Source organism: Phalacrocorax aristotelis, chromosome 11 (genome assembly GCF_949628215.1).
Source record: "Phalacrocorax aristotelis chromosome 11, bGulAri2.1, whole genome shotgun sequence".
NCBI lineage: Eukaryota > Metazoa > Chordata > Aves > Suliformes > Phalacrocoracidae > Phalacrocorax > Phalacrocorax aristotelis.
Genome location: NC_134286.1, coordinates 21,788,140 through 21,802,429, shown reverse-complemented (window position 1 = coordinate 21,802,429; position 14,290 = coordinate 21,788,140). Strand labels below are relative to the sequence as shown.

Sequence of the window (14,290 nt, the reverse complement as noted above, 5' to 3'; positions counted from 1 at the left end):
AGCACTTTGTTATTATACGTAAATAAATATAAATATAGCATTTTGTATTACAGAATAGTCTAGTCTATTCTATAAATATAGCATCTACTGGTTTTGTCTCTACTTATTTGCATTTCTACTGTTTAAAACTTCTAATATTGTTAGAAATGCCAAAAGGAGACGACTTTATGTCCTCACGCCTATTCCAATGGGAAACAGTAGGCCTGCACATCATTTTTTCCTTCCGCTGAAGCCCAATGTATTTCTAACTGTATTTCCTCAGTCAAAACCTCATAAGAAAGCAACTTTAAAGGGTTGGGTTGGTTTTTTTTTCCGCTGCAGCAATACAAACACTTTGATATTCAGTACTACTCATGCTGAGAGATGTATTTCACCTTCACGTCCCTTAACTCTAAGCACCGTTGCTGATTATCCTGCAAAACTTAACTTTGGACAACACCTTATTTTATTAAATATACGTTGGGATTTGGTCTCATTTCCACAAAATATTTAAGCATGTGCCTAAACATGAAGCATGCAAGCGCTCCACCGAGTTCTGATTTCAGGCTATCTGGGAACACATACAACAAACTCCAGAAGACACAACACACATTCTTTATCTGAAGAGCTCCACTCCACAGATCAGCCTTTCAGAGGTGTGCCAGCTTCGGCTCTAACAAGCTCTTCACACTTTTTTTAAGACTAATAGGCTCCACATATTCATCTCCAAAGAGTATAAATTCCCTTCCTGCCTTTCCCTTTTAAATACGTCAGGCAACATTACAAAAAATAACATCTGTGCCACAGTTATGCAATAAGCAGCACGATAACCATTAAACTGCACTTTATGAAGAGCAGGCTGAATTAAAAAAAAAAAAAGCAGCAGGGAAAAAAAATGTTCACCTGTAAACCTTGAGATCAGGGAGGTTTTCAGTACTACCCCTCTTCCCTGCTTATTTCTGAACTCCCTGTTCTGCTGCCCCTCTTCATTGACGTTCCATGGCTATTAATGGGAAGCCTGAATATACACGCTATGAACAGCACAAACAGATTGAATCTGGCTGGAAAAGGCTTAAACATCCAGTAAGAAGATGAAGAATCCCAAAAGTGTTCTTAGTATGTGTATACGTTTCATCAGAGTATATAGAGAGCACTATATATTTTCTTGCAACAGTTAGCAAGCCTTCTCTTTTCATAAATATAGGTCAACAAAGCTAAACTCCGGTTTTGCCTCCACTCCCATTTTAAATGCATAAAGAATTAGATTTTTAGTAAGCAGAATGAAAGAAATGGTGTATTTCATGCTATTATATACCCAGCCAAGGATCCCAAAGGGTTTGTTTGGGCTTTAAAAACAAAACAAAAACCCTTGGCATTTGTCAGACTAAAACCATTTTTCTTTGGTCTTTGCACAACCATCCTTTCCAGATTTGAATAAATAACATCAAACAAATTCTTTTGACTTCCATTACCATGCGATGCAGAGAAGTTGTTCGGGGAGAGCCAGAGCAGTGTGTGAAAGCATTTGATAGCAAAGGACTAAGGGGAGCAGCACCCCGCGTAACCACCATCAGATCTGGAAGCGCTCGTTCCAACCCCTCCGCTACCCTCTTATTTAAGCAGAAATGCCCCAGAAAGAAACGATTCAAACAGCCACAGATCACCTCGACTCTTCATTTACTGACATTTGCAAATGTAGGTGTGATTTAAGACAGCCCCTTCAGCCAATGCCCAGGCCTAACCGAATAGCAGGATATAATACTGCGTATCTTAAACCCCCTTTTGTTTCACACCAACCCACGCAACACAGGGCGAGAACTCAGAGATTATATTGTCAGCTGCAGATTTTATATGTTTTATGTTTATTACAGGTTATACTGGGGAAAATAACCCCTACGCCTTCACGTGAAGTTTAAGACACCACACGACCACTGAGCATTTCTGATACAGTGTTTGGACCCCACCATGCACAAACTTACTGATCGCAACGCAGATGAAGACTTTTCCATACCATGCTGGGAAAACAGCCTCAATTTAAGCAGCATTTTCTTCTTCTCCCCACCGTTAATGATGAAATGTCACACTTACTATGTTGCTCCAGCATGGCCCCGTATCCCTTCCTAGGGGCCGTCTCCCTCCATTCCCACTCTTGGCTCTTCCATTGGCGTTGAACACCCCAGGGCCATGCCTGCACTTGGGTTTTTCCTCACAGGCTCAAGCCACTCGTGTTGCAGAATTCCCCCTCCAGACCACCGACAGAATACCTGTCATAGTCGAAAAGTTAATCCAAGATGCTCCTGAATTCATCCTGAACTAACCTCTAAGATGTCTTAAACTCGTCCTAGTATTTGCAGTGAGGGAATCCAGCACACACGCTGGCGGATTGTGCATATAGAGGCAAATGTCATAAATAAGGGAGGAAAGGAGGCTATAGTTAACAGGAAGAAAAACTGAGAGGGGGACTGAGATACCAGGGTTTGCCTAACACATGAATCACGATCTGTAATTGCGTACACCAGTAGCCCCGGAACAGCCAACGCATCGCTCACAAACTCTGCGTTCAGCTCTGCGTCGTAACCAATGCCCATCTTTCCTCCAAAACCAGAAATGCTCAGAAGGGTAAAATCCGCACTACGCCCTGTTGATCAGTAAGCACCAGGTCTTAAACTGCCCTCTGCAGAAGAAGGGGAAACTGCTCTTAGCTTGCCGCTGTATACAGACATACACTATATCCCCAAGGCAAACCCCGAAACATAGCTTTGCATTGCCTAATACAACAATAAACTCTGAGATTGAGCTATCAAACCAATCAAAAAATTCACCCTTTCAAACCAGAGACTTCTTGGAAATAACAGGGGATTGCCCAGCCTCCTATTCACGTTCAGAATGGCTGGTGTTAACAGCTGAGATGAGGACGGGCCCAGTTCAAACCCAGAAAGCATCAAGCAAGGAATTAGCACAAATTAAAGAAAGAAACAGGCACAATAAACAAAAGTGTTTTTACTGCAGTACAAACTCTCCATCAAGTGAAAAGCTAACCAGACAAATAAGACAATTAAGTAAGTGAAGGTTGCTGGGTTAGGACAAATTATTTTTTTCTGTGGGAGGTTTCAGCTGATGGGTTTCTCTGCATTTGCCATGCCTGGCCTCCTTAATGCCACGTGGCTCCTCTGCTTCAGATAAACTCGTAGGCACCGTGGGCTAGTAATGGTCCTAAATTCCAGTATTGCACATTAGCCATGCTGCTTGTATCATAATCTGCTGTATTTCTGCACAAGTTGGCAACATCTGCTCGATGCACTTCAAAATTAATATATCACATACACAAAGAATCTAAGACAAGGCACTACATGGACAGGTGATTTTGATATAGTGGATATCCTTAGATACAGACATAAACAAACCATGGGAAATTATTGCGTGTTGCTCCCTACAGAGCCAGCAGTGTCAAGAAGATAGGAGTTTGCTTGTTTGCTTTAATATGAGCTGAAAAATTGTGGTCAGCAGCAGGCTTTCCTTTCCAATCTTCCCGAAAATTCTACCCATCCTTCCACGTTAAAGGCACAGCTATCGATTAAGTAAAGCTGTTCATGTAATGTAAGAAACAAATTTTAAAAAATAAAAACCAAATAAAAACAAACAAACAAACAAAAAACCCCACATCACAACTTCCTGTAGCTAAAATAATCCCGCTCCAACAGTCTTCTCACACAAATGAGAACACTGACCACCCTGAAAAAAGGCAATTTGCATTTTTACCCTCAAGGTTCAGGGAAGGCCAAGAGTACTAATCACTCCGTTCCCTGAAGCAACACGGAACAAGACCAAGCATCCATCTGTATTGCCACCGAAATACCAGCACGAACCTTAAATTCCCGTTCAGACTATTAAAACATGACCTTGCAGGCTACAGGGAAAAAGCTGGCCGAAGGGACACCAGATTCACTTTGTACTTGTTCAACTCCCACCCACAACCCTTGTTTCTGTGAAGCAGTTAAGAATTTTTCTGAAGTTATTCAACAACTGTGAAGGTCAAATATTGTCCTAACTGGCCCGTTGCAAACAAATGCACCTTTCATGCTGGCGTGTGCTTCAGCCTGCTACCAGCCACAGAGGAAAACCCTCATCGGAGGGGAAAAACGACAGCATATTGGTAGCGCAGGGTACACACCAGGTCTGCAGAGGACAGTCAATGCCTGCAGAGGATCTAGCTGACCCAGCTGGATACCGGAAAACTGGGACCAACGCAACGGATGGGAAAGAACTTTTTTTTTTTTTATGTATAAAACTTATAGTTTCAGCTAAAATACTAAAAATTAAAAAAAAGAGCTTCAGTGGCACTTCTGAAGAATTAAAAAAAAAAAGGCTTTGGAAGCTTTAGATTTGAAGCTTCACAAGCTCCTTATGAAAAATGCAAGCTTTGAAAAACTTCTGAAGATTTAATATTCTTACTTTGGGCTCTTCTGCTGCCAACGGACTACGGAGGCTGTAACTAATAAAAAATAATTAATGCCAATAAACAGGCCCTTCATAAGACTTCAGCTTCTCTTCTGCATCAAAGTCATTCACTGGGATATTGTACAGGAAACAAAATCTACCCACAGAGTCTGTCTTTTCTACACTTGGTTATTCTGCGCTATAACTCAGAACAGAAAACCTTCCAAGTGTGAGGAAAGGAATTTGATTTTTTTCTAATCAAATCAAATTTCTAATCTATGCAGCCCCAAAGGCAACTCCCAAGCATGGGAGACCTTACCTAGAATGGGGCTGAGAAAGAGCTGGGAGTTTGTGCGCTAGCCCTCCGAAGAGCACAGGTCTCACGTAGGCAATGAAATGACGAGGCAGTTCGTCAGGAGTGCTCCGTGCTGAGCAGTGCCCTACTGTCCACCACGCCACGTCCTGGCACTCCTGAACGTCTAGCCACATCCTGCAAGATTCACAAGAGCTGATCTTTCTGATAACCTCCATCTGGAAGTTTGAACGCCCTCAGAAATACAACAGTCTCAGCATCAGCTGCCTTCTCACCAGCTTCAGCACACCAGGAAAAGCCCCATGATACCGCTTGAGTTTTAGTACATGAGAAGCTCCCCTAGCTGGGGGGAGAGGGGAAGGAGGAAATGCCTCAGCTATTTGATTTTAGAAATCCTGACATTCCCCTCTCAAACTGACTCAGCAGAGAAGCATCTAACAGCTTCAGCCAACAGTAGTGAACACCACAAAGCGGTAAGGATGACCTTCACAACATGAACCGGCAGCCCCTGCACGAGGAGCCGTTCTGCATAACAGAGGCTCTACATGAGCAAGGCAAGAAAGACGATAAACTGGCAAAAAAGCCCCACCAGCGTCCAGGCCACGCGTACAACCTCTGCCGTTCCTGCCAGATTCAGTGACACGCTGACGACTGGCATCGCGATGCCGTACAAGGTGACATCCAGAAATCTGACCTCCAGCTCTCCTGGACTCTTAGGACAGAGACGCTCTTGGTCTCACGCCTAGGGATAACTATTTGCAGGGACAATGATCACAGTAACAATAACGACGATTCAGAAAGGTGTTAAAACTGGTTTGGTAGAGGAACCAGCTGGGGTCTAAGCAGAAGCAATGCCAGCCCTTTGGGTCCAGCATCCCATGGTCCTACCCTCCCAAGGGGCAATGGCTGTAAATCTAGACAAGATCGATCAGAAACTTCTAGTGACGCATCCACCCATATTCTGAAGATACAGTATAAAAACAAATCAAAACAAAACAAAGAAATAGGGGATCAGTGAAAGAAAACAATTAGTCAATGTTTTCTATCATTTTCTATCATGGGAGGCTACCGAGACAAGAGCTTGGATAAATTAATCAAATCAGGCATCTTACAGTAAAAAGCATTTCCAGAGCTTTGTTAAAACCAAACTAGACTGCAAACATGAGCTCACGTCACTAGGCATAACCCGCCTTCTAAATACTTAAGGGTCAGAAGGAAACTGCCCAGGAACAACACCCTCCGTTGCTGCCCGCTCCCAGATCTCCCAGCAGCGTCCTCGACACAGCCAGCACGGACCTCTCCTGCGAGCCGAGGGCACTGGGTTACATCCCTGTGTTGTTCGCAGAGCTGACGCAGCGATGCAGACACAGATCCAGCTCATACGTATCACTGTTTGGAGACTGCATAATGATCCGGCTCAGCCCATGCGAAAGCAATACGAGAACACCTTCCGTACACAAGAAGTTCTCGACATTTAAAGTTTTAACACAAGCTAACAAACGCCAGAGATGAAAGAAATCCTGGGATGAAAGATCTCCACGACACCTGCTTTGAATAAAAAGACATTGCTACAAAAATATCAGAGACCTGCTGGTCTAGAGCCTTTGCTACATGTCATTCCCCAGACATCAATTTGCAAGAGAGGCACACAAAAGCAGTATTACACAGATTACATGCTACTCCCCTGAACTGCAAACAAAATCTACCCAGCACTACCACCTCGCCTTCCAAAGCGCTACTGAACTAAAGCCACCTTCTCTTGCTGTTCATAAGACGACTTTCCTAAGGATAAGGCACACAGCCGGCTTCAACACTGATTTGCAGAACTGACAGCTCCTCCCGCAAACTTCACTCCAGCTCAGCTTTACCAAATACTCCCGATTTTTCCGCACATCCACAGGCAGGGAACCGATGGTAACAACACTTTGGCACTGACAGCGGAACGGCTTATCCTCAATTCGTGCATCCTTCAGGCAAAACCCACGCCCAGTGCCTGGATGCTTAAACCAGTTAATCATCTCCAGCATTTATAACTTGACTGCTTTCTACACAACAACCTAACACGAAGTAATTATTTAAGGTTTCGTTGCAACGGCACCCAGGAGCCCAAAAAATCAAAGGGCTGAAACCCCACCAAGCCTCTAGCACCACGTACGGATAACAAATCAGGCAGGTCCCCACGCCAGCACAGCCCGGGCCCCCCGCAGGTGACACCACGGGTGCGCACGACCAACTCGAAGGAAGGAGGGAAGAGCAAGGTACCAACAAAACATGGTTCGCTCGGTTTTATGCCACATGGCTCATTTACTCACTGCTGGCAGCTTCCACAAAATCAGGCTCGTCGAGCACCTGACTGTATACATAGGTAATGATTATAAAGCCAACTCAAGCGGGGCTAAAAGTAGACAAAGATCTAGCGTAAAAATAAAAAGGTGCAATCCTCTCCCAGGTGAAAACACAGGACTTTGGACATAACAGGTGGATTATGTAAAAATTGTTTTGCTCCTACTTCTCAAAATATTTTTTTCTTTAAATTCCCTCACAGACCAAAAATTGTCGTTACTAAGAAGCATTAGCTATTTGGCGATGTTTAACATTCAGGCTGCCCACCTCTCCCAGGGCCAAACCCAACCATGGCAGCATCCGCACGGCCCCCACGCAAGCACTAGGGCAAGGTCTGGAGCACCCACGGCTCTCCTCCCTGGATTCCGCCCAAGGAGAAAGATTATTTCCTAGCGCTGCTTTTTGTTTGCGGGAAGTCGGCACGGTTGGTTTGTTATTACTCTGTCTACGAAGGAAAAAGCCTTATTATCTGAGAAGCGCTGCTGCACCGTGTATCGACGGTTGCGTCCTACGCCCGGGATGCCAAGCCGAGTCGGACCCCTTTGTTCGGGAACGCTTTCTCCCCAAGCCTCACCTGCACCCATTTCGGTCCCACAAGCACACTTAAGTCTTTTCATCTGTCTTTGGAAAGAGGCATGAAAAAGATATGCACGTGATCAATCACAAAAACATCCACGAGGCATCGCCATCTCAAAAAAGGAGGACACCATGAAAGCACGGCCCCACGCAGACATGCTCCCTGTCCCCGTACCAGCTACGGAAGTTAAAACCCACTGGTCACAGTCTTTCCCCTTTTTATTTTTTTTTTTTAATCCAAAAGAGACTCCTCATCATTCAGAACTCAACGTTTAAGGGGGCTGCCGGAGCCTCGCCTCCAAAAGGCGACAGCAAACACAAAAAAGGAAAAACAAAACCACAAAGAATCCCCCCTCCCCGCCCCCCAAAGCAAAGCGCTGGTGAGGTGCAGAGAGGGTAAGGGGGGATGAGGTGCACGGGGAAGCTGGCCGGCTGCTCCCCTTTTCTGCCTCCGTTTTATTTCTGCTGAGTGTAGTAACACTTGAACTGGCTCTCTTTATTTGCAGCCGGATACGCGCTTTCAAAGATACTGTACTACTGTGTAGGCCAAGCAGGGACTCTCTTTCTTCCCTTAGTTAGGGCTTTTGGGAAAATAATTATTCACCAGAACTGCCATCGTGAACAGAGAAAGCTAAATCAATGTAGCTTTGTATGGGCCATTGCCACCGCAAAGCAAATACTCCATCAAGACATGGATCAGCGAGAATTTTATCACTAGGAATCCGTATGCACATCTTTGTGTATTTTTAATATCCATCTTATTACTTGGCGTGCCCCCTCCCACCCCCCGCGGGTTTGTCTCGTGTCACCGGCAGCTACAGGGCTTGGCCGCAAGATTCACATGCTCAGTAGAAAAATCTGAAATACACAGGCAGGTTTATTCCCTTAACGAATAAATAAATAAATAAAGCGAGCGCTGGTGCATAGCAGATTTATTCACTGAACAGGTTGATTTATTTAACAGACTTGACATACATCAAAACCTACTATGGGCTTACATAATTGTTACCCATTTAGCAGGTCTGGTTCTTTTGTCAAGTATTTGTTTTTAAAGAAGTGATTCAACAAAGCCTGCTGCCTTATTCACAGTTCGCATACCTTAACAAATGTAGTTTTGTACGGGGTATTAGCCGAAGCGACTTTAAATTGCATCCTACCTGCCTGAGCGCTCCCATTATTTATTTTTTTTTAGTTTCTGTATTCTTCCCTTACCTAAACTAAAAAAAAAAACCACCCAACCCCAACGAGCACGAGCGTGCGTAGAGGCAGACACACGATTCACTTTCCAGCAGACTCTCTGCTGCGGGCACGGTGGTTACCGCATTACCACGCCGCTCCGGCGATAACAGCAGGTACCTCCGACACTGAGAACGCACATCCGAGTACCAGGATGTTGACGGCTGCACAGAGGTTTCGGGCGAAGCCGGCCGGAGGGGCTGGTGCGGGGCAGGAGGGACGAGCAAACCGCCGAGCGGAAGGAAGCTGGGGGGAAAACCTCAGGGAAGGTTTCAGAGCCACAGAGCCGTTTTGTTTTCACGCAAGAGGCTCATTCAGGCCCTGGTTCGCACAGGCGCACCGCTCTCCTCTGGCCGCACGCATCCACCCACGACACCCACCCGCGAATCCCCCAAATACGCACCCATCCTGCGCTTGTTCCGAGCGGGAGGCGAAAGGCCGGAGAGCATCACGGGGAGCAAACGCGTAACCTTCGCTTTCATCGCCGGTCCCATCACAGCTTGTTTGGGTTAATATATCATAAACCGTATCGCTGGCGAGCGGCACAGTTCATTCCGGAGACGAGGATTTCATTATTCCCCCCCCCCGCACCCCCCCTTCCTCCTCTGTTTCAGCATCATCCACGCACACACACAGGTCACATCTTACACTTAGTAAGCAAAACACATTACCGCTGCCACCGCCGCGCGAGCCGTCCGCAAATTAAAGAGACCGGAATAACAACCCGCACGAACCCAATTCTCCACCGCTCGCTAGACAGATGGTTAATTATATTCACAGCCGCATTTTTTCGCTGGGATAGAGTTTCAGACAATGAGCCAGTTTTCATTTGATTAGCCAGTTTTCTAGTTTAATACGCGAAATGACAGTTACTTCCAGGGTCGGGGCATTTATTTTTCTATTTTTTATTTTTTAAATCCCATCCCCCTTCCTTTTTTTTTTTTTTTTTTTTGTTGTTCTGGCCGAGGCTGAAGTGCAGCCCCCCCCTCCCCGCCCCCGCCGTTGTAAATACACCCCCGCGGGGCGTGCGGGAGGCCCCGAGGGGCGGCCGAGGGGGGGGGTCCCGCTACCCCGGGGCCCTGCGGGGCGGCGCCCCGGCCCAGCCCCGCACCTGCCCGGGGCGGGGAGGCGCCAACTGGCCCCGCACCGGCCGCCCCCCCCCCCGCCGCCGCCGCCGCCCCTCACACCACACACACACACACACACTCCGGCCGCCGCGCTCCTTCCGCCGCCGCGCAACTTCCCCGCAGGCCTGCGCCCCCCGCGCCGCCGCGCAGGCCGGCGCTGCCATCAGCATCCCCCCCCCCTTCACCACACACACCACCTCCCGGCCGCCTCCTCCTCCTCCTCCTCCTCCTCCTCCTCCTCCTCCTCCTCCTCCTCCTCCTCCTCCCCCGCTCGCCTCACGCCGCCTTCCCTGCGGCTCCCGCGGTGCGTGTGGAGGCGGCGGAGGGGTGAGGTGGGGGGGACGGTGGGGGGGGGGAGCGGCGCCGCGGCGGGACTCACCTCAGCGCCGGGCCCGCGAGGGAGGCGGCCGCGCGGGGCCGGCGGGTCCCCCCGCCCGCCTGTCGCTGTCGCTGGCGGTGGCGGCGGCGCTCAGCGCTGCTCCATGCGCCCGGGGCCCCGGCGCGCGCAGGTGGACGCGCCCGCCCCCCCCCACCCCCCCGCCGCCCCTCCCCCCCCGCACGCCGGCCCCCGCCCCTCCTCCTCCTCCTCCTCCTCCCCCGCCGCCGCCGCCGCCGCCGCCGCAGGGCCCTCGGCGGAGCCAGCGCTCCCGGCCCCCAGCGCCTCCGCCCGCCGGAGCACGGCCGGGCCCCCCGCGGCGCGCAGCCGGCCCCGCACTCCCCGCCGAGGGAGGGAGGGAGAGGGGGCGGCTCCCGCCTCGCCCCTCCGCCGCCGCCGCCGCCGCCGCCGCCTCCTCCCCCTCCGCCGCTCCCTCCCCGCCGCCGCCGCCTCCCCCACCCCGGCCGCCTGTGCCCATTCAAGAGGTGCCGGGGAGCGCCGCCGCTGCCGCTGCCATTGTTTCCCTCAGCCGCGGGACCGGCGCCCCCCTTTCCCCCCATTCTCCCCTTCCCCGCGCCGCGGGAGCGCGCTCCGCGCCGCCACCGGGCATAAAGGGCGCGTCGCCGCGGGCCCGGACCCCGGCGGGGCGGCCTCACCTGCCGCCAAGGCCCGGGGCAGGTGGCGGTGCCGCCGCACGCCCCCCGCCGTCGGCAGCCCACCCTCCGGGGCCGGTAGCCCACTGTCCGTGGCCGGGGGAACGCGGGGCAGCATCCCCCGGGGCGGCGGGGACACACGGGGACAGGGCGGGGCGGCGATCGCGGCACTTCGGGGCGATGGGGGGGGGGGGAGGCGGTGCGGGGCCGGGGCTGCCGCCGCACGCCCCGCTGGGCTGCGGGAGGGGGGAGGGAAGGCCGGGCCGTAGCGGGGGGTAGTTTGGCACGGCTGGGATGCCGGCACTGCCCCCCCTGCGCCCCCGGGTACCGCTCCCTCGGAGCCCCGGAGGGAAACGCTCCCGAGCGCGGTACGCCAGCCCCTGCAATAGGTGCCAGAAGCGAATAGGGGTAAGGGATGGGAAATCAGGGCAAGGGGTTGCAACGGCTCCTCTGCTTTATGGTCGTTACCACGTTATTAATACACAACGGCTTCTAAAACTATGCTTTACCTTCAGGTGCTCAGCAAAAGGAAGAGGCCGCCTCATCTCACGGCCGCTCAGGACCTGCACCTGAAGGGGAAGGCTCACCCGCCGCTGCCTTTCGCGGAACAGGAGGGCGAGAGAAAGAGGGGAGGCAGGGATCTACACCTACAGAGCCTGCGAGCTTATAAAATACATCCATCTTCGCAGGACCCCCGCAATAGCTTTTAGTATTGCGGCCCTATTTCTCCGTGACGCCCGCAGCGCTGCCAGCCTCGCACGTGCGCCACGTCCAGAGTTATTGCGCTGGGGCCTGGAGGAAAGTTTTGTTGTTGTATCGCCTGAGTCAACGGAATTGTTCAGCAAATAGAAAGCAAACCAGACACAAGTATTTTAACTGCAGTTGAAGAAAAGCAAGATGAGCATTAGCCTTTTGCTTTAATTAAATTCACTGTGATATTTAACAGAGGTTCCTATTCTTAAGTTACCACTTGAGCTCGCACAAAATTCTGCTGCCTTTTCATCCTAGACAACACAAGGCATATGGTCTAAAAAGTTGATTAGGTGATACTGTGACTGAAATTTTAAAATATCGAGCGCTTTAGTCCTTGTTCTCGCAGCATCGAGAGCCCCACGAGCATACGCAGTAGCAGAACGGGAATAGCGTACAGCAACATCCGAATTCAGAGCGCATTGTGGAACACTTCATGCATCAACTTTCCATGCTCCAAAATAAGTGACGGATCTCATTTGGTCTTTGTTAACGGTGGTAGCCAGGGTACGCTATACATCACGTGCAAAGAAATGATTCATTCCCGCTGCAGTGGGGCACGTGCTTGAGGTGTCACGCCCTGCTGTAGAAGCAAAGGCGAGCAGCGAGCGGTTTGACCAAGGCCACGGAGCGAGTCCTTGGCGCAGCGGTGGCACCTCCCAGGCCTGTCCTCAGTTAGGATTTGCCTCTCCGGCATCACCCCGTTGCTGTGGAAGTCTCACACTTGCATCCCTATAGCTTTGCACATTCGTGATCTCCACCACAACACTGCATTTAACTTTGCACGCCCACCCACTCCCCATTATCTTGATAGAAAGATTCAAGTAATATGAGTAATTAATCAGGGTCAGGTGGGACGGCGACAGTGCACCTGGCAGCGCTCAGTAGAACAAACACGCATCGGGATGGTGTTCATGAACTGCTTTCAGAATTTCATGAACTCCGGGGAGGTTTTGCCCTCGGTCACTCGGCCACTGGCGCACACACACGGGCTGTTTCCTCCAGAAGTGCCACCAAAGGCCCACGGGCAAAGCCGGCAGCTCTGCAGCTAAGGCACGTCGCGGGAAGCACCTGACTAGAAGCACCGGGGCACGACAGCGAGTTTGTCAGGCCTTCCCATCTCGACCGACGCCTTTGGAAAGGGGGCGGCAGCGGCGCTGCGTGCGGGGAGGCTGGCAGCCACAGCCATCGGCAGAACAGAATCGCATAGGTGAGATTAGACGTAAGCGCGGGGAGAGCTGTCGTGGAGATGAAGAGGTACATTCAATTAAGTAAGCGTTGCACCTGGAGCCAGTTTCGAAGACGACAACCCAAGTATTTATTTAAATGCTGTCTTTTAGAGAGAACACAAACATAAGGCTCAAAGATTATCCTTGTAGCTGTGATACAATATAATGCCTTTACTTTCATTTATCCACACGCTACTCGTTTAAGGTACTTCAATTACAGAACTACCACAATACTAATCCATCAGCAGCATAAAACTCTGCACAGCATCTTGGGCAATCTTAAAAATTAACAGTCTGTGCACTGTGATCTTTTTATGTACTGCCACAAACAGATGCAGAAAGTGCACTGACATGACGGAAGTGCACTACCCACCTTGGCTGCGTAGTCATTTTCCAGACTGTCAAATAAAGAGACTCACAGGTGCGAGAACAAGGTGCTGAGAAAACTCCTTTCAGCAGGAAGAGATCAACAAAACCCTGAGCGAGGAGCAATTGCAATGCCAGCCGGCTCCTCGCTCTGCCCTGCCGCACACCTGCGCTGCTCTCCTGACCTCCCCAATACAGTGCAGCTGCAACGTGCATCATAATCATTCACTACAACCTGTAAGACGGAGCAGATCAGACATTTACATCTGTCCCATCCTCCCAGCTGTCTTCACACAAAATCTGTGTGCCCAGACACATATATATGCCGGGAGCCTACGCTTGCCCGTCTGTCTAGGAAGCAGGAGTCAGAGCCTAAAATCACAGAACCTGGATTATGGCAACAGGCCCATGCCACGGTGGTTCCCAGTTCTCCCAGTGCCTATTTCCTGATCATTCCTTCGTGTCCTGATGCCTACTCTTCCCGACGCACGGGAGCCTTGCTAAGACATACCCAGTAAGGGCTAAATCCTTCATTTTGCGTGGCCTGATTAATTTCTGCCGTACACAGCCCCTCTGCTGAACAGTACCAGAGAGAAAGGCAGAGGTTCGCAGGAGGATTCTGGTTTGCCAGCGGCACAAGTACTACACAAATGTGATTTTCAAAGATCTCAAACCCTACGCTCTTGGGTAAGCCTGGAAAACCATGGTTCAAGCGGAAAGCTGCCCAGATGTTACAAACTTTAAAAAACGGCTGCAAAAGGCAGCGGGATGACAGGAGGCATCACCCTCCTATCCTGCCCTAGCACAAAGAGCTGGAGAGGATTTCTTCTGCCAGGCTTTCAGGACCAGCTTCTGAACAAGAAGGGTGTAATGTAGACCACTGGCAGAACCGGAGGCGCTCCATG

General features: G+C 50.4%; 1 protein-coding gene across 2 annotated transcripts in view; it reads right to left on the bottom strand.

The window, feature by feature from the left end:
* Window positions 1-10,558, bottom strand: part of NEXMIF (neurite extension and migration factor) — a 175,051-nt gene extending 164,493 nt beyond the window's left edge. For both annotated transcript variants that reach the window (XM_075106264.1, XM_075106265.1), the window contains exon 1: window positions 10,391-10,558. The gene's annotated coding sequence lies outside the window, so the exon portion shown is untranslated. The remainder of the gene's footprint in view (window positions 1-10,390) is intronic.
* Window positions 10,559-14,290: the final 3,732 nt, after the last annotated feature.